Source organism: Lissotriton helveticus, chromosome 7 (genome assembly GCF_964261635.1).
Source record: "Lissotriton helveticus chromosome 7, aLisHel1.1, whole genome shotgun sequence".
Lineage (NCBI taxonomy): Eukaryota > Metazoa > Chordata > Amphibia > Caudata > Salamandridae > Lissotriton > Lissotriton helveticus.
Window position 1 is genome coordinate 342,911,853 of NC_136068.1, and position 27,737 is coordinate 342,939,589.

Sequence of the window (27,737 nt, forward strand, 5' to 3'; positions counted from 1 at the left end):
GCTGAGGCAGTCTCGGCGGTCCTCTGTGCACTCTTTCCACACTGTAGAGGGCCATCAGCCCCTCTTTTGCCACGTGATCCCGCAGCCAGCTTTCCATGAATTGAGTGGGATTCGGCCCCTCGCTTTGCTCTGGGATATCAAGAATTCAGACATTATTACGTCAGGACCGTCCTGCATCATCCACCCTTTCCTGCAAGCCATTCAACTGGCGTTAAAACTGCTCAAGCTGGGAGGTATGCATGGTCTGCTGCGGTATCAAGTCGTCCAGGGCTAGGTTATTCGACTTCACTCTGTCTGTTAGATTCTTATGGTACGCCTGCAGAAAATTTAGACTAGTGGATAGGTCTCCCATTTGCAATTCGATCGCGGTACGTGAGTCCCGTATTTCCTTCAGAATTAAGTCTAGCTTGGCAGCGTGTTGATCAGTTCCCACGGGGGGCTCCACCTCGTTATCGTAGCTGTTGGAGGGGTCACTGTTAGGTGCAAAGTGGGCATCTTTGCTTGCTGCTGCATCAGACTGTTTAACTCTATTGCGCCCCATGTTGCCACGTCTGTCTCGTGTGGTCTGTAGTTCCAGTGTAGCTCTAGGGCAGGCCTCATGGGTGTACGTATTCCCCTCGCTTTCACCCTTCCCAAGCGGTCCAGACTGCAGTCTGGCCAGGAGGTGTCCGTAGATGCTGCCTCGTGACTGTGGACTCCACTAGCGTTCCTGTTACAGCACCCTGATCACGCTGCAGCTGTTTCTGCCTAGCTTGTTGGGGCTTTAATGAGACCTCACTTCACTTCGGCAGAACCCACCTCCTACAGAACACCGCTACACCGCACCGTTCCAGTACTCACATGCACTCTTCAAGTCACTGCCAGCCGGAATTGGGGGTGTGCCGCTGCCTCACCCCCTGTATGCAAGTGTCTTTACCTCCAGGGCCGACAGCAGCAACATCGCAGACCTTGTGTACACGCAAGTGTAGTTGCCTGCCTGCACTCCCCAGTTGTTGTTTCTTCCTCTGTTCACATCAGGGTGTCCAGCACTCGTGCATCAGCTTCCACGTAGCCTGTCGTCTTCCCTATCCCTCCCACACAGCAGGTCGGGCACTTCTATTATGCCACCCCACCCCCAGCTCGCGAAGGTAGTTAGCGCCGTAGTCCCTGTATCTGCTCCTGTTATTTACAGCAGGGGGACTCCAGCCTTTGTTCGCGGTTCTCTACCACCGGAGCCGCACTAAGCATTAGGACCGGCCCAGTGTTGCAGCTGACCTGTGCCTTCAGGGGGACGAGTTTGGATCGTCAGCTCCTCTGTCCGCCATTTTGAGTCCGCTTCACTTGTTGCGCTGAATCCACTCCGGAGGCTATCTACACCTGCTCAGGGTCACTCGCTGCTTCCACTCATCAGGCTCCGCAGCTCAACTTTGCGGGCATGGATCTCTGGGGGCCCGGTGTGTGTGTCGGTGTCCGTGAGCCCGTGCGGGTCCCTTATTGCTCGGATATATTGTCAAGTGTTGGGGTTTTGGGAAGGATGCTTCTTTAGCTCAGGTCCTCCATGTTCGGCTGTTGGCCACGCCCCCGTTCCAACACTGTGTCTATCATGTTATTTTGTGAAGGTGCTCTGTGCACCCTAAGCGGATAAGGGTATGCCTAGACGTGGGTCCCTTGCTCTCTGTACCACTGGATTCAAGCTAGCCTGGCTGATGAGGGGTGATACCCTGAACCCAGTCCTAGGGTACTTGTTTCCAGTCCAGGGAGGACCTAGCTTGGCAGTTTGGGCTTGAATGTTCCCATAGGGAGCAGGGTCATGATTGATTTACATATGGCTGGCTTCAGAACTGGGGTGACGTGGCAAGCAAAATAAAGATGGATTAAACCCAGATCTTTGACTGGAGGTGAGTGTTTGAAAAGTTCTAACACTATATCCATCATGTTATTTTGTGAAGTTGCTATGTATGCCCTAAGTGAATAAGTGTATGCCTAGACCTGGGTGCTTTGCTCGCTGCACCACTGGATTCAAGCTAGCCTGGCTGATGAGGGGTGATACCCTGAACCCAGTCCTAGAGTACTTGTTTCCAGTCCAGGGAGGACCTAGCTTGGCAGTTTGGGCTTGAATGTTCCCATAGGGAGCAGGGTCATGATTGATTTACATATGGCTGGCTTCAGAACTGGGGTGACGTGGCAAGCAAAATAAATATGGATTAAACCCAGATCTTTGACTGGAGGTGAGTGTTTGAAAAGTTCTAACACTATATCCATCATGTTATTTTGTGAAGTTGCTATGTATGCCCTAAGTGAATAAGTGTATGCCTAGACCTGGGTGCTTTGCTCGCTGCACCACTGGATTCAAGCTAGCCTGGCTGATGAGGCGTTATACCCCAAGACCAGTCCCAGAATTTTGGTTTCCAGTCCGGGGAGGACCTATATTGGCAGTTCGGGCTTGACTCTTACCATGGGGGGCAGAGTCAAGACTGATTTACATGTGACTGGGTCCAGAACTGGAGTGACGTGGCGAGCAGAATAAAGATGGAATAAACTCAGATCTGTGCTCGAGATGTGTGTTTGAAAAGTTTCAAACTCTGTCCATCATGTTATTTTGTGAAGTTTCTATTGCGCCCTAAGTAGATAAGGGTATGCCTAGAGGTGGGTCCCTTGCTCCCTGCACATCTGGATTCAAGCTAGCCTGGCAACCCCGAACCCAGTCCCAGAATACTTGTTTGCAGTCCAGGGATGACCTAGCTCGGCAGTTCAGGCACGACAGTTCCCATGGGAGCAGGCTCAAGACTGATTTGCATATGGCTGGGTCCAAACTGGAGTGACGTACCAGGGAAAATAACAATGGATTAAACCAAGATCTGTGACTGGAGATGAGTGTTTCAAATTTTCCAACATGCTGTCTACCATGTATTTTGTGAAGTTGCTATATGCGCCCTAAGTGGATAAAGGTATGCCTTGATTGGGTCCCTTGCTCTGTGCACTACTGGATTCAAAATAGCCCGGCTGATGAGGGGTGATACCCTAAACCCAGTCCCAGAGTACTTGTTTCCAGTCCAGGGAGGACATAGCTTGTCAGTTCGGGCGTGACTGTTCCCATGGGGAGCAGGGTTTAGACTGATTTACATATGGCTGGCTCCAGAACTGGGGTGATGTGGCGAGCAAAATAAAGATGGACTAAACCCAGATCTTTGGCTGGAGGTCTGTGTTTGAAAAGTTTCAACGCTCTGTCCATCATGTTATTTTGTGAAGTTTCTATGTGCACCCTAAGTGAATAAGTGTATGCCTAGACCTGGGTGCTTTGCTCGCTGCACCACTGGATTCAAGCTAGCCTGGCTGATGAGGCGTTATACCCCAAGACCAGTCCCAGAATTTTGGTTTCCAGTCCGGGGAGGACCTATATTGGCAGTTCGGGCTTGACTCTTACCATGGGGGGCAGGGTCAAGACTGATTTACATGTGACTGGGTCCAGAACTGGAGTGACGTGGCGAGCAGAATAAAGATGGAATAAACTCAGATCTGTGCTCGAGATGTGTGTTTGAAAAGTTTCAAAACTCTGTCCATCATGTTATTTTGTGAAGTTTCTATTGCGCCCTAAGTAGATACGGGTATGCCTAGAGGTGGGTCCCTTGCTCCCTGCACATCTGGATTCAAGCTAGCCTGGCAACCCCGAACCCAGTCCCAGAATACTTGTTGACAGTCCAGGGATGACCTAGCTCGGCAGTTCAGGCAGGACAGTTCCCATGGGAGCAGGTTCAAGACTGATTTGCATATGGCTGTGTCCAAACTGGGGTGACGTACCAGGGAAAATGACAATGGATTAAACCGAGATCTGTGAGTGGAGGTGAGTGTTTGAAACGTTCCAACACTCTGTCTGTCATGTATTTTGTGAAGTTGCTATGTGCGCCCCAAGTGGATAAGGGTATGCCTAGACGTGTGTCCCTTGCTCGCTGCAACACTGGATTCAAAATAGCCTGGCTGATGATGGGTGATACCCTGAACCTCGTCCCAGAGTACTTATTTCCAGTCCAGGGAGGACCTAGCTTGGCAGTTCTGGCTTGACTACTTCCATGGGGAGCAGGGTTTAGACTGATTTATATATGGCTAGATCCAGAACTGGGGTGACGTGGCGAGCAAAATAAAGATGGATTAAACCCAGATCTTTGATTGCAGGTGAGTGATTGAAAAGTTTCAACACTCTGTCCATCATGTTATTTTGTGAAGTTGCTATGTGCGCCATGAGTCAATAAGGGTATGCCAAGACGTGGGTCCCTTGCTTGCTGCACTACTGGATTCAAGCTAGCCTGGCTGATGAGGGGTGATATCCCGAACCCAGTCCCAGAATACTTGTTTTCAGTCCATTGAGGACCTAGCTTGGCAGTTCAGGTTGGACTGTTCCTATTGGAGCAGGTTCAAGACTGATTTGCATATGTCTGGCTCTGGAACTGGGGTGACATGGCAAGCAAAATAAAGATGGATTAAACTTAGATCTTTGACTGGAGGTGAGTGTTTAAAAAGTTTTAACACTCTGTCCGTCATGTTATTTTGCAAAGTTGCTATGTGTGCTCTACGTGAATAAGGGTATGCCTAGACGTGGGTCTCTTGCTCGCTGCACCACTGGATTCAGAACTCTGTCTATAATTTTATTTTGTGAAATTGCTATGAGCGCCCTAAATGGATAAGGGTATGCATAGACGTGGTCCCTTTCTTGCTGCACCACTGGATTCAAGCTAGCCTGGCTGATGAAGGTGATACCCTGAAACCAGTCCCAGAATACTTTTTTACAGTCCAGGGAGTACCTAGCTTGGCTGTTTTGGTCGGACTGTTACCATGGGAGCAGGTTAACGACTGATTTGCAAATTGCTGGGTCCAAACTGGAGTGACTTACCAGGGAAAATAACACTGAATTAAACTCAGATCTGTGACTGGAGGTGAGTGTCTGAAACGTTCCAACACTCTGTCTATCATGTTATTTAGTGAAGTTTCTATGGCCGCCCTATGTGGATAAGGTTATGCCTAGAAATGGGTCCCTTGCTCTGTGCACCACTGGATTCAAGCTAACCTGGCTGATGAGGGGTGATACCCTGAACCCAGTTCCACTGTACTTGTTTCCAGGCAAGGAAAGCCCTAGCTTGGCAGGTCGGGCTTGACTGTTTCCATGGCGTGCAGACTGATTTATATATGGCTGGCTCCAGAACTGGGGTGATGCGGTGAGCAAAATAAAGATGGATTAAACCCAGATCCTTGACTCGAGGTGAGTATTTGAAAAGTTCCAACACTTTGCCCATCATGTTATTTTGTGAAGTTGCAATGTGCACCCTAAGTGAATAAGTGAATAAGGGAATGCCTAGACCTGGGTACTTTTCTCTCTGCACCACTGGATTCAAGCTACACTGGCAGATGAGGGGTCCCAGAATTTTTATTTCCAGTCCGGGGAGGATCTATCTTGTCAGTTCGAGCTTGCCTGTTCCCATGGGGAGCAGGGTCAAGGCTGATTTAAATTTGGGTGGGCCCAGAACTGGGGTGACGTGGCAAGCAAAGTAAAGATAGATTAAACCCACATCTTTGACTGGAGGTAAGTGATTGAAAAATTTCAACACTCTGTCCATCATATTATTTTGTGAAGTTTCTATGTGCACCCTAAGTGGATAAGGGTATGCCTGGACGTGGGTCCCTTGCTCACTGCACCACTGGATTCAAGCTAGCCTGGCTGATGAGAGGTGATACCCCAAAACCAGTCCCAGAATACTCGTTTCCAGTCCAGTGAGGACCTAGCTTGGCACTTCGGGCTTAACTGTTCCCATGGGGAGCAGGATCAAGATTGATTTACATGTGCCTGGGTCCAGAACTGGGGTTACGTTGCGAGCAAAATAAAAATGGATTAATTCCAGATCTTTGACTGGAGGTAAGTTATTTTGTGAAGTTGCTATGTGCGCCCTAAGTGAATAAGGGTATGCCTAGACCTGGGTCCATTGCTCGCTGCACCACTGGATTAAAACTATCCTGGATGACAATGGTGATACCCTGAAACCAGTCCCAGAGTGCTTGTTTTCAGTCCAGGGAGGACTTGGCTTGGCAGTTTGGGTTGTACTGTTCCCATGGGAACAGGTTCAAGACTAATTTGCATATGGCTGGGTTCAGACTGGGATGAAGTATGAGGGAAAACGTAGAAGTACTAACTTCGGGGGTGACTATAGGGTTACCTGGTAATCCGAGCATCAGATGTTGAGGCGAAGAAGTCTAATCAGTTGGTTTATCCAAGGGAAAAATGGTTGGAGCCATATCCGGAACCAGAAGATTGTGATTTCCCAGGTATTGCTCTGCTTAAAAAATTAAACACTGGCATGCATAAGGGATTTGAGGTCTCCAAGCTGAATCAGGAAAGTATTAGAACTGCATGTAGTTTGTTAGAGAAATAAATTGACGATTTGAGTTGCCGTACAAAAGCTTTGGAGGCGGAAGTTAGGGATCTTCGAGAGGAAGTTATGGTGAACCGCAAGGAGCTAGAGGTTATCAAGATTAAGGATAGGGAACATGAGGAGAGGGTAGAAAGATTGGTAAATATGCGAAGGAGAAATAACTTGAAGATTTTAAAACTACCGGAAGGTAAAGAAGGTACGGACATCAGGAAATATGTAGTGCACCTATTAAAGAGTGAATTGCAGCTGGAGGAGGAAGAGGAGGAGATCTCTAGGGATATCCAGAGAGTGCACCGCGATCCCTTCAGGTTGAACCCGAACCATGCTAAGCCCAGGAGAATTTTGATTAATTTTTTGACATATGACTTGAAAGAAAATATTTTGGCTGCTGCTCTTGAGAAAAAAATCATTGAAGTAGATGGTGCTAGGGTGGAGGTAAGATCAGATTTGTCACCAGTAACTGCTAATAGACAATGGGAGCTAGGTAAGCGGAACGAGCCATTGAGAAAACTGGGAGCTTTGGTTCCGGCTTTTTTAAAGGTTATGTGGAACAATAAGATGTACTCTTTTCGAAATGTTGATGAGGTTGATATTTTTCTGGAACAATGTCAAACTGGGAGTTTGTAAGCATGGCAGTGCTATGTTTAGGTACTGTTTTTAGTATTTTTTTTGGTGCTTTAAAAAGCAGACACCTGGCAGGCATATCATTAAGTTAGTTTAGTTGGAAAGTTGTTTATGCACACCGTCCGCTGCAGGGCATCCATAGGGCCTTAGGCCATGGGTATTCAGGATGGGTTTTCCGGGGTAAGCGGGGGGGTTGGGTGTTTCGGGGAGGGGGAGAGGGGAAGGGGGAGAGGGGGAGGGGGTAAGGGTAAGGGGAGAAATGGAGAAAAATTCCTCAGAAGCTTCTTTGCTGTCAGGATGTATGAGATTGTTGGCTTAGGCTGGTATGAGTGGGGGTAATTTAAAGGAGCTGAGAATCCTATCTTGGAATATAAATGGTTTGCGGGTGAAAACAAGGAGAGAGTTAATTTTTAAATACCTGAGGGATTCTTTGGCTCTAATTATAATATTGTAGGAGACCCATTTATCAGGGGATGAAAGTAAGGAACTTTTCTCAGCACAGCGGTGGGTGGCCCATGCAGTTTATACTCCTCAAACAGTTGTTACTAAAGGAGTTGCAGTCTTAATCAGGCAGGGGGTAAATATTTCAGTTGAGGGTAAAGCAGCTGATGTAAGAGGGAGATGGCTCATTGTGAAATGAAAAGATTTGCGGGCAAATGTTTATTATCATTGGTTACTATGGTCCGAATCAGGATGATATAGGTCCTTTAGATGACCTGGCTAGGGAGTTATTGAACTTTCCCGGTAGGATCATTATGGCTGGTGATTTTAATACTGTGTTGGATCATAAGCTAGATCGTTCTGAAAAGAGTAGAGCTATGGTGAATCCCAAAATGTCGAATAGAGTTAAGTTGATGATCTCCCAATTAGGATTGCGTGATATTTGGAGATCCAGGTTTGGACAGCAATTAGGATTTACATTCTATATTAAAAAATACAATCATAAATCTCGAATTGATGCCTTTTTGGTGGACTCTATGCTGGTTGATTCAGTGACCCACGTGGGTTACATCTTTCATATCATTCAGCTATTACACTTTGGTTAGAAATAAGGGACAGTATATCGGGTTCAATATGGAGGTTAGATCGTACGGTTGTCTGTGATCAGGAAGCACTAGAATTTTTGAATGAGGAGACCAAAGTATTTTTTGAAAAAAACTTGGGATCAGCTAGGATTGAGATTGTCTGGGATATATATAAGGCTTTTTTACGAGGAAAATTGGGAGCTTTGGGAGCGAAGAAAAGGAGATTATATCATGGCATGGTTACAGATTTGGAGAAGACGATTCGACAGCGTGAGGCTGATATGCTAAATCTTGGTAGAACTGCTCTAGATGAAAGAGTCCTTCAAGAGCTAACAGAGTTAAAATCAGATCTAGTGGGAATTTTGAGTGAGAGGGTTACGGAGAAATGGGATGCAAGTCAACTTGTGCATTTCGAATATGGTGAGGGTTGTAGCAAACTGCTAGCATGGAAGGCGAAGAAGGACCTGGTTCGAAATCTGATTAAAGAAGTAAGGGATGTGGAGTTAGGGCTGGCGATTACAGATAGCAACTGAATAGCGGCTGCTTTTCATGAATATTTTGTGAAGGTTTATATTGAGGATCTCAGTGTTGAAGAACAGGCAGTCCAGGGCTGGGTGGAGCTTTTGGAGCCTTTATCGGACGAATTTAAGGAGGTTTTAAATCAGGAGATATCTCAGTCAGAGGTTGAAGGGGTTATTAAAGGGGGAAAAAGAGGTAAAGCACCTGGGCCAGATGGTGTTCCTGCCGAAGTTTATAAATCTATGGTAGGCACATTAACACCAATTGTTGGCCAGCTGTTTAATCAGATGATTTTTTTGGGTAAGGCCTCTCTGCCTTCTCCATGAAACGAGGCAAATATCATATTAATACCGAAGCCAGGGAAGTCACCAAAGTATATGGATTCATAAAGGCCTATATCGTTACTTAATTGCGAATATAAATTGTTTGCAAAGATTACAGCTGATAGATTGAGTGTTGTCATCCCACAGTTAGTACATGAAGATCAAAAAGGTTTTATAAAGGGCAGATATCTGAAAAAATTAACTTTTTCACTTATTGGTACCATGGAAATGGCTTCGGCCCATCATCTTCCCTTAGCGGTTATCGCGTTAGATGCCGCCAAGGCGTTTGATCGTGTAAATTGGGCTTATTTACATGCCTTAGTAAAACACCTCAATTTAGGTCAGAACTTTAGTAAATCTCTTGCAGCTATATATCCGCCCCCTATGTCTAGAGTGTTAGTAAATGGGATACTTACTCAGCCAGTACCAATTATGCGTGGGACCAGACAAGGGTGTCCCTTGTCACCACTTTTATTTGATTTATATTTTGAACCCCTAGCATGTAAGATAAGATCTGTAGAGAATATTGTCCCATTTGAATTTGAAGGTTGGTCCAAAAGGATGGGACTCTACGTTGATGATATAATTATTTATACCCCTAATTTACATCAGTCAATGTAAAGTCTTTTAGAACTGAACAAGGAGTTCGGGCTGTTTCAGGCTACGCTATAAATAAGGACAAAACAGAAGTTATGGTCAGGAACACAATTGCTGAGGGAATTTTCGGCAACAGTGAGATGAGATATCTTGGGGTTAGGATAACGCAGGATATTAGGGATCCCACTAAAGTTAATTTTCTCAAGCTAAAAAAGAAGATAAGTGCTAGTTTACGAGGTTGGACACATCTACCGCTGTCTTTGTTTGGCCGGACGAATTTGGTAAAAAAGATGATTTTGCCAAAGATAACATTTTTGTTTGAAACAGTTCCTTTGATATTCAAGAAAGAGTGGTTTGTAAAGCTACAGAGCGAGATCAGTTCCTTCTTATGGGCATCAAAAGGGCAGCGTCTCTCTTGGAAGAAGCTTAGGAGAAAACTTGTTAAAGGAGTCTTAGCGGTCCCGGACTTTCAACTTTATTCATGGGCCTTCTTGTTGAAAAACTGTAGAATGCTGTTGGATACCCCGACAAACTCCGTGATTGGGAAAATGTTTTGTGCAATGCTCAGAAAGAATCATTTTAATGAGCATGGTTTTTTATATAAGTTTGCTGATCCGAAATTCTTTAGAAAGGTTAGGCTAAATGTATTAAGGGATTTAGCAGAGCTATGGTTTAGAATCAGGCAGGCACTAAAAACTCCATACTATAGCTATGTGGCTCTGAATTGGAATGCGCCAGGGTCTCTCCTCTGGTCAAAGGATGCACTGGCTCGACCATTAAAAGAGTTGGGTCCCCAGAGATGGAAGGACTTATTTCCTGATAGGAAGTTGATCTCCCGGGGACTTTGTGAACAAGAATGGGGCCGGAGATTCTCCAGGTTTAAATATTTGCAGATTCAGAGCTGGTCAACGGAAATGGAAGACCAAATTGGAAGTTACAACGAGTTGGAGGAGAAGCTTTTTTCAAACTGTCTATTTAAAAAAGAAGTTGCATTGTGGTATTGGCTGATGCTAGAGATGGAGGACGGCCCTTTTAAGCTGCCTGAGACCCTGTGGGGAGATTGCTTGCCGGAGATCGCAACAGAAGACCAATGGCAAGTAACAATGTCTATGCTCTATAAAATAGTGAAACCTGCAAATTTAAGGTGGAATCATTTCTTTACAATTTACTGGGCATACTGGTCCCCTCGAAGAATTTCTAAATTCAGCTCTGGCGGTGTGATGGCATGCCCCAAGTACAAGAGTCCTAACGAAGATGACCTGCACATGTTCTTGCTATGTCCGAAGATAAAAGAGTTTTGGGAGGACGTGAGTAGTTGTCTGTCAAGAGCCCTAGGCCTGCAGATCAAGGTAAGCCTTGAGCTAGTTATATCTGGAAGACTTGCCCTGCAAGGTAAGGGTACAGATGATAATGCTCAACTTATTTTTTACGCTATACTTTTGGCACAGAGAGAGATTTGTAAACTATGGGTTTCACCAGCCTCCCCAACAGAACTGGAGTGGTTACGAGCAATGAGATTTATTGCTAAGTTGGATATTTCAGATCAGACTAAAAAGAGGTATACATTTTGGACTCCATTTTTGTTATGTTTTGGGTGAGAGAAAAGGTATTTTTTATGTTTTTGATAGAATATAAATCCAATGATTAAGCCTTCGCCTACCTCGGCTGGTTGAAGTCTTCCTAGGCATTGGAAGACTTGCGTTAAGGGTGGACACGCTCTGGAGGAAGACTCTTTGTCCTATTCATGTGGAGGGCCATGCCCGAAGGAGAGTCTCACTTCCGAATAGCGTTGCGCAAGCCTTTTTTTCCTGCAAAGCCAGTAAATGAGGTAAAAAGCCTAGGGTGGTCTCGTTGAGTAATGGGCGGTGAGAAGTCAAATGAGAAAAAAACAAAAAAACACTCTGTCCATCATGTTATTTTGTGATATTTCTATGTGCACCCTAAGTGGATAAGGGTACGCCTAGACTTGGGTCCCTTGCTCCCTGCCCATCTGGATTCAAGCTAGCCTGGTTGATGAGGGGTGAAACTCTGAAACCATTCCCAGAATACTTGTTTCTAGTCCAGGGATGACCTAGCTTGGCAGTTCGGGCTGGACTGTTCCCATGGGAGCAGGTTCAAGACTGATTTGCACATGTCTGGGTCAAAACTGCGGTGACGTACCAGGGAAAATAACAATGGATTAAACCCAGATCTGTGACTGGAGGTGAGTGTTTGAAACGTTCCAACACTCTGTCCATCATGTTATTTTGTGAAGTTGCTGTTGATGGACCAGGGTTAAGGCAAATGTTTTTGTGTACCCCTTGCAAAGTCGAGACCTTATAACAATATCATGTACTAACCGTGTGGAGCATGAAAATTAATCAATCAAAGGCATACACAGAATAAAGTTACACGTGGAAAAACTAATTTGCTGGTTTGCAAAAATTGATATACTAATAATGTAAAGAAGTCATACTAATATAGTGCAATAATATTTTTTTATAAATAAAGGTGTGTATTTGTGCTTTTATGAGTCTTTGTTTAGGAAAACAAATACATTTGGTAAGTAAATGACGCATATATTTTGCTATGGCTAGGAAACTACTAACAGGGTAGAATAAGAATGGTGGGAGGTAAACAGAAGGCCTAAAATTCTAAATTTAACGTCTGTTGTGTTTGTTTTCATATTAGTTCCCATTGAGGCCCATGCGGTTTAGTTTGAAAACGGATGATTATGTAAGACTTCGAGAAGTATGGCTCTGCGCTTGCGCGACTGTGCCAGAGATGTTTAAACGGCCTGTGCTTGGGGTAGAGATGTCAAGGTCAGCTTGGCCTAGGACACCGGAGTTGTGCCAAAGGATGCTTGAATTTGGATGCCTAGGAAACTTGCGTGCTGTAACTACATGATGTATAAAAGATACAAGGACAGGAGGATAGATTGCAAAATGGACAAATTTGACCATGTGGGAATAAGCAAAGATGACATAGCGAAATGTAAACCAGTTTGGACAAGGAGGACATGAAGGGATCTTCACCACCCCTCTTACGGACCAATGAAAATTGAGAATGGACCCTAAAGTTTCCATTTTGAGTTAGATAGGGAAAAAGGGTATAAAAGAGCCTGTGCGAAAGAAGGGTTGGTTGGGTCCGTGAATTTTATTGTGCACCACGACATGCTGTCGGACTAAACCAAATCTGGTGAGGAAAAAAGTTAAAACATTTTTGGACTTTAAATTTTGATGGGACAGAGAATTGAATGCGGAGTCCTGCTGGGAGGGAGACATCGAGGAGGTTAGAAAGACAGTTAGCTTGGGAACCTGTTTCGTGAAATTCTGTCAACGTCTTTGGCAGATGGATAATATCATTTCTTAGATTTCTATTACTTGAATGTATTAATAAATGTTATAGTTTGAATTAAAATGATATTTCTTTTTCTTGACTAAAAATTAGATAAACGCTTTCTATATAAATACATGAGTCTATGTTTTCATTTTAATAAAAGTCATGACAAGTTAGAAAATAAATAATAATGGGAATATTATGATTGAGCTGGTCTTAATTGCCATCAACTAACTTGTACTAGCTGGTCCATTGACCAAAACAGTGGGGTGCCTTGATGTTATTTCCTAAAACTCTCGGAGAGGAGAACTCGTTTATATATGCATATGTATGTAATGTATAAATTTAAACTTTAGGATAATACGGTGCTCCGCTATCCAGCAGCTCGCCTTTTGTTTTCACTGAGACCAGGAGTTGTATGGTATGTGAATGTGTGACTCACAGCGCTATGAGTAAAATAAGTTAGCCCCTGGGTGAAGTGGAATGAGTTGTGAGGATTATTTAGGAGCCGCGCTGGATCACTATGTGCGCCCTCTGTAAATAAGGGTATGCCTCGTTGCAACAATGGATTCAAGCTAGACCGGCTAACGAGGGGTGATACCCTGAACCTAGTCCCAGACTACTTTTTTACTGTCCAGTTCGGGCTTGACTGTTCCCATGGGGAGCAGGGTCTAGACTGATTTACATATGGCTAGCTCCAGGACTGGGGTGACTCGGCGAGCAAAATAATGATGGATTGAACCCAGATATTTGACTGGAGGTGAGTGTTTGAAAAGTTTCAACACTCTGTCCATCATGTTATTTTGTGAAGTTGCTATGTGCACCCTAAGTGAATAAGGGTATGCCTAGACATGGGTTTCTTGCTCGCTGCACCACTGGATTTCATCGTCCAGTACTTCTGGAACTGGGATCTATGTGGCATTGGTGCGTACACAAATGTTGTGCAACAAACCACATGCAACTATCATCTTGCACATAATGTCCGTGCTGTACAGGAGCTTTCCACCTGTGCCGTTCAGGCACCTGAAACGTAATTTCAACACGCCAAATGTGCGTTCAACGATGCCCCGGTGCGTATGTGGACTGCATTGTACTGCATCTGGGCGGGTGTGTTCGGGTCTTGGAGGGGTGTCATCATCCAAGGGCAGAGTGCATATCCTTCATCACCTGTGACAGTGCAGGGAGAAAAGAGTCAGCACTTGCTTCAGCAGGATGTGATGGCAGGCCCACTAATCCAGTGACGCCTGTGCTGGCTGTGTGTGGGGTGAGTGTAAGCCAGCCTTCAGGGAGTAGCTGGTGCTGGCAACAACTCCAACAGTCATCAGACACTCACAAGGGGGGATGACTTGAGTTGCACTGGGTTAGTTACCCCGGATGCACAGCAGCAGACACGGGCCCACCGCCACGGGACGCTGACCTGCGGGAGACTGGGGTAGGGTCATGAGGGCAGAGCAAGGCTAAGTATGTGGCATAGGTGCCTTCCGCGGAGTCTCTAAAACATATCATTAAAGAAGGGTCCTAGGGCATGTTTATAGACCTAAACACGGACACAGCCCCCAACAGAATACTTAAACAACAACAGGTGTCCATGGGTCTCCGCAATCAACTTTTCGTCCTGTATGTGGCAAGAGTCCAACACAACTAAATATTGGAGAAGAAAGATGCTACCCCTATGTGACTGAGGCAAAACAGGATATCTCTAGGGCATAAAAAAGTACCCATCAGTTGCTGTCCCATACCGCCCTTGTCATCATCTGGGTCTCCTCACACCAAGGATATCACAGTTGTAGCCATCAGAACTAGATGTAAGTGTGAATGCTACTAAGCCAGTGATGTAAGGAGGATTTGGAGGTATCAAGAGACTTTATACTAACTGATTTGCAGTGCATCAAGTGGTGAAAGTGAAACATTAGTGGTGTGCATAAAATTGGAGAGATGGGAGGAATTTAAATTTTAATAGTGCCTCTCAATCTTCCAATAGTTAAAAACAGTGCAGAGAAGTAGCAGTTTGAACAAATATCTGCTATGAAAAACTGGTGGTCAACATGTTTCAGCACTAATAAGGACTGGATTTGTCTGCTGCCTTCATGAGGACCTAATACTCGCTACTGCAAAGGGTGATCAAAATTATAACTATTAAGTAAAAAAATCATTATCAACCATGTCACCTGGAAATCCTAGGTACATCAGGTTGCTCCTCCTGATTGCTATTAGGTAGGAGGGTATGGCTTCGCCTCACCTGGCTGCAGCTCAGGTAATTGGAACCCCGCTGTCTCCGTCGGTACTCCTTGCGTGCAGCTAAGTCGGCTTAGCTGCACGCAAGGAGTACCGACAGAGACAGCGGAGCTCCAATTACCAGTGACAAGATTAGCGAAAATACATATTAATAAATACAGAAGAAAATGTATAAACCTGAATATAAAACCGGGAGCACTAAATATAAGTGACTAAAACTTTATGAGAAAAATTGTCTGCTGAAGACTTCACAGCCATTACAGTACTAACCAGTCAGTCAGTCAAAGATCTTTATTCGGCTAATTTAGCCACAAAAGAGCAATAAAAAAACATTTGAATTACATAAGTATACGTAATAAAATTAATCTTTGACAAAATCAAAGCACAGGAATCATTTTTTAACAATTTTACAAAGCCGAACTGCAGAAGAGATATACCTACAAATCATTAGGCAAGTAAATTCATCATTTAAAAAGAAGTAAGTGACGTAGCGCAGATTGTCACTTTCTAATATTTAAGAATCTTAGTAAGTACGTCTCGGGCCAGAGTATAATTTACAAAAAAACATAAAATGTAAAGTGCTCTGTGCAGAAAAAGAATCACATGGGCACAATTCTAGTTTAGTATCGCAGTATGCATCACATGGGTACAACACCAGTAGATGAGCAATGCCCATCCTGAATCTGATCAAGTAAAACATTTTAGGCTGATTGAAATAGAAAGAGTGGTACGTTCAATTTTTGGGGAGCTGACTAATAATGAGTGCTCGACGACCTTTTTTGCCATCTCTTTACCATCTCTTACATGCTTCAAATACAGAAAATCCCTTTTCAAATTATTTTTGGGGATTGCAGAAATGTCACCCGGAGTGCTGAAACAGTCCTCCATACCCAGCTTCCCTTATTGTTCGTGAATATAAGATAACCAGGGAATCGTTTTTGCAAAATCTAATTTCAAGCAATCTAAAATGATATCACGATTCAGGACTGGTTCCTCCTCAGTCCATATGTTATGCCAGAGCTTCAGGGGAGCTAATTGCATATAAAAAGTCAGCGGTGTTACACCTAATTTCGTTGTGGCACATAGTGACAGGAGTTCTTTTAGGTAATATCAATATGCATTTTAACATCATATTTTCCACTCTCTGAAGCCCCAGGGTATTAGTGAAGCCCCAGACTCCAGCTCCATACAAAGCGATGGCACAGTACTAACCATGTTCTTCCATTGCCAAGTTATTCTTTCCCTAACAGAAACATCCAGGAATCTGACCAACAGCATTTTTGTGAGGAGGGAGCCTCGGAGATAAGAAAAACTTATAGTATCCTCCCAAAAGGGTTGGAGTTGGGCCATGACACTTTCACAAGGTTTTGGTAACTGATAGAAGCAAATCTTCAAACTGAGTCACCTTAAGGACCTTATTAAGAGGTTGGCAATCAGACCGCTGAAGGACCACAACCGCTAGGAGAACGCTGCACCTGTGGCCTTCGACCGCCTTATTACGAGTTTTCCGAGGGGCCAGCTGTGTTACCCTGGCAGTCTTGCAGAAATAGGCAATGTATTTCCATATATATTGATGCCTGTGTGTACACTCCGACTGCATGTGTGTGGAATCCACACATATGCATGATATATGTGAAAATATTTATAAAACAAGAAGAATCCATAAAGTTATGGCTTGACGATGTCCCTACTGTGGTTGGGAGCACGTCTGATGTTTTTGGGTACCCCTCACACACCAACAGGCCCCTTGGTGTCATGCTTCATCATCGGGGTCATCGTATCCCTCTACGGTATACGGCATGCTGCGACCTGCGAATACGCGGGAGCACTCTTATGGCTATGTGTGGTGTATAGTGAGGGTTGTTTTTATCATATAGTGAGTGAGTGTAGTGGTGGGGTTGGGATAGTGAGTGGAAATTAAAAAGGACCTGACTCGTGGGTGGACTCAAAACTTTAATGGTTCCCCGAGTTGGTACTATTAAAAAAGATATAAGAGGAAAAAGCGTAGTACTATGTGCGCTGCCTCTTTGTGTGTGTCAACATGTTTCGATGTAAGAACATCTTCTTCAGGACAGGGTTTCACAAAATCCCCACCTTACTCACGTTTTTCTAATTTGTGTATATACAAAAAAGTGATATTTATAAGTGAAGGTCTATTATTGTACCTAAACTTTTAGCCGCTGTTTTGCAGACCTGTAGAGAGAAAGGATAAAAAAAAAAATTCTGGTGGTCCTTGCTTTCAAAAAGACCATGGGTTAAATACATCCGTGGTATTGGTCATGCAGAAAAAGTGCGGTTTTCAAAATGTTGAAAAATAAATAATCATGGCACGAAAGTGTTACTCTACACAAAGTTTTTAACGTGCCTATTGTGAAAAATACTATTTCAAAAGTATTCGAAAAATATTCGAAAAAAGAGGACACATACAAGACAAACACACATACAACATAAAGCACACACTCTAAATTCGGGCCATGTTTGGTGCCACATGAATTTTCCAATGATGATGAGGTAACTGTGATGTAAACAGTAAAACGGCTGAAACATACTGTAAAAAATAGGAGTTCATTGCTCCATGAGACCGTGTTTAACGTAGGGGTTACCCGGGCTTCCTTGCTGCCTGTGAAAAGGAAAGTGGACAAGATATATACATCCTGCTGTTTCTATTTTTGGTACTTACATTGTGGTCTGGAAATGTCCGTTTCATTTAGTTACTCACGGGTCTATGAGGAGAATCCCTCTTCGCTGCCCCTTACGCCGGCTCCGCTGTGTCTAAGAGTGTGTCTTTGACGAGCCCTTTTATGCGCTGGGTACCCGCCCAAGTTTTTGTTAATTAGCCACCGGTGTGTAGATATTTAGTCAATTAGCCGCCGGGGAGCCCATATTTGGTCCACCGGTGATCTGCCTGTTGATTGGTGAGAGGTCATGCGGGTGTGTCAAGCGCATGCGCGTGGAAGTAGCATTCTCCGTGTGCACTGAGAGAGTGTGTCTCGATTTTGCGCATGCGCATCGCATCAAAACGGGATAAGTTGCTTAATGTTACTGTTGCTCAGTGCCACTTAGTCATGATGCATTTACATTCATTTGTTTCTCTCATTTACTAGATATTAAATGGGGCAGGGGAGCTGGCAGGGTTTTTTTTTTGAAAAAACATCACGGCCCCAGTTGTTCATGTTGCTCTGCGCATGCTCGCCACATCGAGCTCATATTCTTTCTTATTCTATCATTTCCCTGTGTATTGAGCGAGCAGGGGGGTCGGTAACCTTTTACAACACGGTCCCATGGTGGATATAACACTGAATGTGTATATCTTAAATCACAATATCCTGCTACAGGTATCTCACTGTAATATCACTGTATGTGTATATCTTAAATCTCAATATCCTGCTACAGGTATCTCAATGTAATATCAGATTCTTAACTGACCCGATGGTATGTCATCATTAAGGCCTGATATATGGGTCCCCAAATGGAACACCCAACGTTGCTCCTTCTCAAAAAGGCCATGTTCTGAGGGCAACTGTTCAATTATGGTCCAGTGGATGTCATTGACACAGTGTCCCATCTCCAGGAAGTGATTGGCCATTTTGGTGGTGCTTTTCTTGCACCGTATATTGCTCTTATGTTCATTGAGTCTTGTCTTGATTGCTCTCGTTGTCATGCCAATGTATTCCAGACGGCAGGGGCACGTAATCATGTAGACAACGTTTTTGCTGTTGCAGTTTGTCAACCTTCTCTGGTCCCATTTTGTGCCATTGGTGAAGGTTAGTTGTTTACTCCTTTTTGTCAGGTGACAGCTGGCACAGTTGCCACAAGGGAAATGACCCTGTGTTCCATGTACAGAAGGTTGTTGTTGTGGAGAAATTCTGGGGCGTGTATGTACAAGGATGTCCTTTAGGTTCCTCCCGCGTCTGTGGGAGAACATTGGTTTTTCTATCTCCAGGTCCCCACAATTCAGGATGCGCCAATGCTTGTCCACTATTTTTGACACCTTATTTGAATGGGTGTTATATGTAGTGATGCATATTGGCCTGGTTTGTTTCTCAATGGTTACCACCTTGTTTTCAAGGAGAGCCTCTCTGTTGTTGTTCTTCGCTCTCTTCATAGCTGTGTTGATTACTCTGTCCGGGTACTTCCTAGCTTGCAGTTTCCCTTTTAAGTCCTTGGCTTGTGATTTGTAGCTGTCCATTTGTGTGCAGTTCCTCCTCAGCCTAAGGAACTGACCATAAGGGAGGTTCATCCTGAGGTGTCGCGGATGAAAACTGTCATACTGAAGTAGACAATTCCTGGCCGTGGGTTTAAAATGTGTTGTGGTTTCCAAACCTCCATTCCGATGGTAGATGTTGAGGTCAAGAAAAACCAGTTCCTCTTTAGAAACTGAATAGGTGAATTTCAGGAAGCGGTCTTGGGTGTTTAGCCATTCCATGAAACTGGTCACTGTCTCTATGTCGCCTTCCCAGATAACGAAAATGTCATCGATGTATCGCTTCCAGGTGAGTATATTGTCTCTGTAGGGGTTCCGTGGAGTCAGGATTTTGTTCGTTTCCATATGATGTACATACAGCCCCGCCAGACTCGGCGCAAATGTGCTTCCCATGCTCGTGCCATGGCTTTGGAGGTAGATGGTGCCATTAAACTCAAAAAAGTTCTTAGTCAGAGCTAGTGCAATGCACTCCATCACCACTCCTCTTGGAGTGTGGTACCGCCAGCTTGCACTGTACAGAACTTCCTCAATTATGGCCAGGGTTTCGGCATGGGGGAGGCTGGTGTACAGGCTCTCCACATCCAGGCTGAGTAGTAGTTGGTGGTTCGGGTCAAATGGTAGGTCTTGGAGTAATTGTAAGACAGCTTTTGTATCTTTCAGATAGGTGTTTGTGGCCTGAATTAGAGGTCGTAAGAATGCGTCTGAGAATTTCGAGAGTGGTTCAAGGATCGAACCAATACCCGAGACAATTGGTCTCCCGGGTGGGTTTTCTATGTTTTTGTGAATTTTGGGTATACAGTAAAACTGGGGTGTCCGTGGATGGCTCTGTATTAGGAATTCAGATTCCTTTTTGGACAACCAGTCATGTGTCACAGCCTCCTCAATCATTCCGCCAATGGTTCTCCTTAGGGATTCGGTTGGGTCTTGGGCAAGTACAGTGTAATTGTGTCTGTCTGATAGAAGTCTCAGGCATTCCTGGTTGTATGCCACTGTTGTTTGCATGACAATTGCACCGCCCTTATCGGCGGGTTTTATGGTTATGGCCTGGTTCTCGGTCAATTCACGTATCGCCAATTGTTCCTCTTTGCTGGTATTGTGGAAAACTGGTCGTACTGCAGAATTCAAATTCTTCAGGTCGTTCATTACCGCCTTCTCGAAGGTTAATACTTCGATGGGTAGTAGGGCATCAGGGGGTGTAAAAGATGACAAGGGTCTCAAACCTGTGTCTGTCTCTGGGATACTTTCTTTGTCTTTAAAGAAAACCTGTAATTTAATTTTTCGTAGCAATTCTTGTAATTCTGCGTGTAGTTTAAAAGAATCCAATTTGTTAGTAGGGACGAAACTCAGTCCTTTGTTCAGTACAGCCCTTTGTGTTGTCGTGAGTTCCCATGGTGTAATATTTACTACTAGGTCCCTCTGGAACTGGTTGAGGGGTTCGATAGTGCCCCCGTCATGCTCCTCGTGTTCACCCTCGGGTCCTCTTGGTTGGGGTCTTGCCACATCACTGTGTTGCCTTTTCTGTTTCGCCCTCTGTTGGTGCCCCGGCGTGTGCCTAAAAAAGGCTGGTTACTGTAAAGATTTGGGTCAAACTCAGGCATCCATGGTTGGTACATCGGACCGAACGGGCCTTGACCATAGTTGAATGGCGGGAAAGGTGTGGGTGCTGTGAACGGAGGCTGGAACGGTTGTGCCTGATATCCCCGCCAACCTCTCTGTCTCGGATAAGTTTGGCCTTGACGTCTTTGGTAACCTGTTTGCCGCTGGTTGCTGCGGGTGCTTGAGCTGGAGGAACTGCTATCTGAGCCCTCGCTCTCATTGTCACTGTTGGCGTTGCTTTTTTTGTAGTCGTCTCTTGTATACGGGTAGGCTGTCTCTGGAGTGAAGCGATCTTTGTCTTTACCCAGTTTTTTGAATTTGCTTTGTTTTAGCGTGGCCTCGAAATCCGCCATTTGTTGGTTCAGTTCTTCCAGCCTTTTTTTGAGTTCTGCCGGTTTTATGTATGCCTTCAGCTGAACCTCAATTTTTTGTATGTCCACTTTTAGCTCTTGTGTTATTCTAGTGGCAGTTTTCACTATGAGGACCAGCCAGTCCCGTGTGCAATGCCACGAGATCAATGACCACTCCTTTTTGAAAACTTTATCACTTTGAAAGATGAACGGTTCATTTTTGACTAGTAGGCCTTGTGGTGCTATCTTGTTTCTTAGATACTGGGTCATCAGTAGGCCATGTAATGCTGCCCTGATCTGTGATTTCCTTACGTTGACCAATTCATCCCAGTCAACAGTGCTGGGCCCAGGGTCTGTGTTGCTTAATCCTTCAAAAGGGTTGAGGGCCGCCAGAATTGCGTCCACATCCTCCTCACCAAATGTGAGACCGTGTTCCGAATCCATGGTTGTCCCATATATCAGGCCTTAATGATGACATACCATGGGGTCAGTTAAGAATCTGATATTACATTGAGATACCTGTAGCAGGATATTGAGATTTAAGATATACACATACAGTGATATTACAGTGAGATACCTGTAGCAGGATATTGTGATTTAAGATATACACATTCAGTGTTATATCCACCATGGGACCGTGTTGTAAAAGGTTACCGACCCCCCTGCTCGCTCAATACACAGGGAAATGATAGAAAAGAAAGAATATGAACTCGATGTGGCGAGCATGCGCAGAGCAACATGAACAACTGGGGCCGTGATGTTTTTTAAAAAAAAAAACCCTGCCAGCTCCCCTGCCCCATTTAATATCTAGTAAATGAGAGAAACGAATGAATGTAAATGCATCATGACTAAGTGGCACTGAGCAACAGTAACATTAAGCAACTTATCCCGTTTTGATGCGATGCGCATGCGCGAAATCGAGACACACTCTCTCAGTGCACACGGAGAATGCTACTTCCACGCGCATGCGCTTGACACACCCGCATGACCTCTCACCAATCAACAGGCAGATCACCGGTGGACCAAATATGGGCTCCCCGGCGGCTAATTGACTAAATATCTACACACCGGTGGCTAATTAACAAAAACTTGGGCGGGTACCCAGCGCATAAAAGGGCTCGTCAAAGACACACTCTTAGACACAGCGGAGCCGGCGTAAGGGGCAGCGAAGAGGGATTCTCCTCATAGACCCATGAGTAACTAAATGAAACGGACATTTCCAGACCACAATGTAAGTACCAAAAATAGAAACAGCAGGATGTATATATCTTGTCCACTTTCCTTTTCACAGGCAGCAAGGAAGCCCGGGTAACCCCTACGTTAAACACGGTCTCATGGAGCAATGAACTCCTATTTTTTACAGTATGTTTCAGCCGTTTTACTGTTTACATCACAGTTACCTCATCATCATTGGAAAATTCACGTGGCACCAAACATGGCCCGAATTTAGAGTGTGTGCTTTATGTTGTATGTGTGTTTGTCTTGTATGTGTCCTCTTTTTTCGAATATTTTTCGAATACTTTTGAAATAGTATTTTTCACAATAGGCACGTTAAAAACTTTGTGTAGAGTAACACTTTCGTGCCATGATTATTTATTTTTCAACATTTTGAAAACCGCACTTTTTCTGAATGACCAATACCACGGATGTATTTAACCCATGGTCTTTTTGAAAGCAAGGACCACCAGAATTTTTTTTTTTATCCTTTCTCTCTACAGGTCTGCAAAACAGCGGCTAAAAGTTTAGGTACAATAATAGACCTTCACTTATAAATATCACTTTTTTGTATATACACAAATTAGAAAAACGTGAGTAAGGTGGGGATTTTGTGTAACCCTGTCCTGAAGAAGATGTTCTTACATCGAAACATGTTGACATACACAAAGAGGCAGCGCACATAGTACTAGGCTTTTTCCTCTTATATCTTTTTTAATAGTACCAACTCGGGGAACCATTAAAGTTTTGAGTCCACCCACGAGTCAGGTCCTTTTTAATTTCCACTCACTATCCTAACCCCACCACTACACTCACTCACTATATGATAAAAACAACCCTCACTATACACCACACATAGCCATAAGAGTGCTCCCGCTCATTCGCAGGTCGCAGCACGCCGTATCCCGTAGAGGGATACGATGACCCCGATGATGAAGCATGACACCAAGGGGCCTGTTGGTGTGTGAGGGGTACCCAAAAACATCAGACGTGCTCCCAACCACAGTAGGGACATCGTCAACCCATAACTTTATGGATTCTTCTTGTTTTATAAACGTTACTTAGGGAGAACGAATCCATACTCTCTCTCTCCTTCCTTTGTTAAAAATCGTATTATAGGCAGCGCGCAGCTGCGGGAGTTCCCCTACCCCCAAGAGGCACATACAAACATCACATCGTACACACTTAGCACACCTTTGATTAGACAACCATGGATTCGGAACACGGTCTCACATTTGGTGAGGAGGATGTGGACGCAATTCTGGCGGCCCTCAACCCTTTTGAAGGATTAAGCAACACAGACCCTGGGCCCAGCACTGTTGACTGGGATGAATTGGTCAACTTAAGGAAATCACAGATCAGGGCAGCATTACATGGCCTACTGATGACCCAGTATCTAAGAAACAAGATAGCACCACAAGGCCTACTAGTCAAAAATGAACCGTTCATCTTTCAAAGTGATAAAGTTTTCAAAAAGGAGTGGTCATTGATCTCGTGGCATTGCACACGGGACTGGCTGGTCCTCATAGTGAAAACTGCCACTAGAATAACACAAGAGCTAAAAGTGGACATACAAAAAATTGAGGTTCAGCTGAAGGCATACATAAAACCGGCAGAACTCAAAAAAAGGCTGGAAGAACTGAACCAACAAATGGCGGATTTCGAGGCCACGCTAAAACAAAGCAAATTCAAAAAACTGGGTAAAGACAAAGATCGCTTCACTCCAGAGACAGCCTACCCGTATACAAGAGACGACTACAAAAAAAGCAACGCCAACAGTGACAATGAGAGCGAGGGCTCAGATAGCAGTTCCTCCAGCTCAAGCACCCGCAGCAACCAGCGGCAAAGAGGTTACCAAAGACGTCAAGGCCAAACTTATCCGAGACAGAGAGGTTGGCGGGGATATCAGGCACAACCGTTCCAGCCTCCGTTCACAGCACCCACACCTTTCCCGCCATTCAACTATGGTCAAGGCCCGTTCGGTCCGATGTACCAACCATGGATGCCTGAGTTTGACCCAAATCTTTACAGTAACCAGCCTTTTTTAGGCACACGCCGGGGCACCAACAGAGGGCGAAACAGAAAAGGCAACACAGTGATGTGGCAAGACCCCAACCAAGAGGACCCGAGGGTGAACACGAGGAGAATGACGGGGGCACTATCGAACCCCTCAACCAGTTCCAGAGGGACCTAGTAGTAAATATTACACCATGGGAACTCACGACAACACAAAGGGCTGTACTGAACAAAGGACTGAGTTTCGTCCCTACTAACAAATTGGATTCTTTTAAACTACACGCAGAATTACAAGAATTTCTACGAAAAATTAAATTACAGGTTTTCTTTAAAGACAAAGAAAGTATCCCAGAGACAGACACGGGTTTGAGACCCTTGTCATCTTTTACACCACCTGATGGCCTACTACCCATCGAAGTATTAACCTTCGAGAAGGCGGTAATGAACGACCTGAAGAATTTGAATTCTGCAGTACGACCAGTTTTCCACAATACCAGCAAAGAGGAACAATTGGCGATACGTGAATTGACCGAGAACCAGGCCATAACCATAAAACCCGCCGATAAGGGCGGTGCAATTGTCATGCAAACAACAGTGGCATACAACCAGGAATGCCTGAGACTTCTATCAGACAGACGCAATTACACTGTACTTGCCCAAGACCCAACCGAATCCCTAAGGAGAACCATTGGCGGAATGATTGAGGAGGCTGTGACACATGACTGGTTGTCCAAAAAGGAATCTGAATTCCTAATACAGAGCCATCCACGGACACCCCAGTTTTACTGTATACCCAAAATTCACAAAAACATAGAAAACCCACCCGGGAGACCAATTGTCTCGGGTATTGGTTCGATCCTTGAACCACTCTCGAAATTCTCAGACGCATTCTTACGACCTCTAATTCAGGCCACAGACACCTATCTGAAAGATACAAAAGCTGTCTTACAATTACTCCAAGACCTACCATTTGACCCGAACCACCAACTACTACTCAGCCTGGATGTGGAGAGCCTGTACACCAGCCTCCCCCATGCCGAAACCCTGGCCATAATTGAGGAAGTTCTGTACAGTGCAAGCTGGCGGTACCACACTCCAAGAGGAGTGGTGATGGAGTGCATTGCACTAGCTCTGACTAAGAACTTTTTTGAGTTTAATGGCACCATCTACCTCCAAAGCCATGGCACGAGCATGGGAAGCACATTTGCGCCGAGTCTGGCGGGGCTGTATGTACATCATATGGAAACGAACAAAATCCTGACTCCACGGAACCCCTACAGAGACAATATACTCACCTGGAAGCGATACATCGATGACATTTTCGTTATCTGGGAAGGCGACATAGAGACAGTGACCAGTTTCATGGAATGGCTAAACACCCAAGACCGCTTCCTGAAATTCACCTATTCAGTTTCTAAAGAGGAACTGGTTTTTCTTGACCTCAACATCTACCATCGGAATGGAGGTTTGGAAACCACAACACATTTTAAACCCACGGCCAGGAATTGTCTACTTCAGTATGACAGTTTTCATCCGCGACACCTCAGGATGAACCTCCCTTATGGTCAGTTCCTTAGGCTGAGGAGGAACTGCACACAAATGGACAGCTACAAATCACAAGCCACGGACTTAAAAGGGAAACTGCAAGCTAGGAAGTACCCGGACAGAGTAATCAACACAGCTATGAAGAGAGCGAAGAACAACAACAGAGAGGCTCTCCTTGAAAACAAGGTGGTAACCATTGAGAAACAAACCAGGCCAATATGCATCACTACATATAACACCCATTCAAATGAGGTGTCAAAAATAGTGGACAAGCATTGGCGCATCCTGAATTGTGGGGACCTGGAGATAGAAAAACCAATGTTCTCCCACAGACGCGGGAGGAACCTAAAGGACATCCTTGTACATACACGCCCCAGAATTTCTCCACAACAACAACCTTCTGTACATGGAACACAGGGTCATTTCCCTTGTGGCAACTGTGCCAGCTGTCACCTGACAAAAAGGAGTAAACAACTAACCTTCACCAATGGCACAAAATGGGACCAGAGAAGGTTGACAAACTGCAACAGCAAAAACTTTGTCTACATGATTACGTGCCCCTGCCGTCTGGAATACATTGGCATGACAACGAGAGCAATCAAGACAAGACTCAATGAACATAAGAGCAATATACGGTGCAAGAAAAGCACCACCAAAATGGCCAATCACTTCCTGGAGATGGGACACTGTGTCAATGACATCCACTGGACCATAATTGAACAGTTGCCCTCAGAACATGGCCTTTTTGAGAAGGAGCAACGTTGGGTGTTCCGTTTGGGGACCCATATATCAGGCCTTAATGATGACATACCATGGGGTCAGTTAAGAATCTGATATTACATTGAGATACCTGTGCAGGATATTGAGATTTAAGATATACACATACAGTGATATTACAGTGAGATACCTGTAGCAGGATATTGTGATTTAAGATATACACATTCAGTGTTATATCCACCATGGGACCGTGTTGTAAAAGGTTACCGACCCCCCTGCTCGCTCAATACACAGGGAAATGATAGAAAAGAAAGAATATGAGCTCGATGTGGCGAGCATGCGCAGAGCAACATGAACAACTGGGGCCGTGATGTTTTTTCAACAAAAAAAACCCTGCCAGCTCCCCTGCCCCATTTAATATCTAGTAAATGAGAGAAACAAATGAATGTAAATGCATCATGACTAAGTGGCACTGAGCAACAGTAACATTAAGCAACTTATCCAGTTTTGATGCGATGCGCATGCGCGAAATCGAGACACACTCTCTCAGTGCACACGGAGAATGCTACTTCCAGGCGCATGCGCTTGACACACCCGCATGACCTCTCACCAATCAACAGGCAGATCACCGGTGGACCAAATATGGGCTCCCCGGCGGCTAATTGACTAAATATCTACACACCGGTGGCTAATTAACAAAAACTTGGGCGGGTACCCAGCGCATAAAAGGGCTCGTCAAAGACACACTCTTAGACACAGCGGAGCCGGCGTAAGGGGCAGCGAAGAGGGATTCTCCTCATAGACCCGTGAGTAACTAAATGAAACGGACATTTCCAGACCACAATGTAAGTACCAAAAATAGAAACAGCAGGATGTATATATCTTGTCCACTTTCCTTTTCACAGGCAGCAAGGAAGCCCGGGTAACCCCTACGTTAAACACGGTCTCATGGAGCAATGAACTCCTATTTTTTACAGTATGTTTCAGCTGTTTTACTGTTTACATCACAGTTACCTCATCATCATTGGAAAATTCACGTGGCACCAAACATGGCCCGA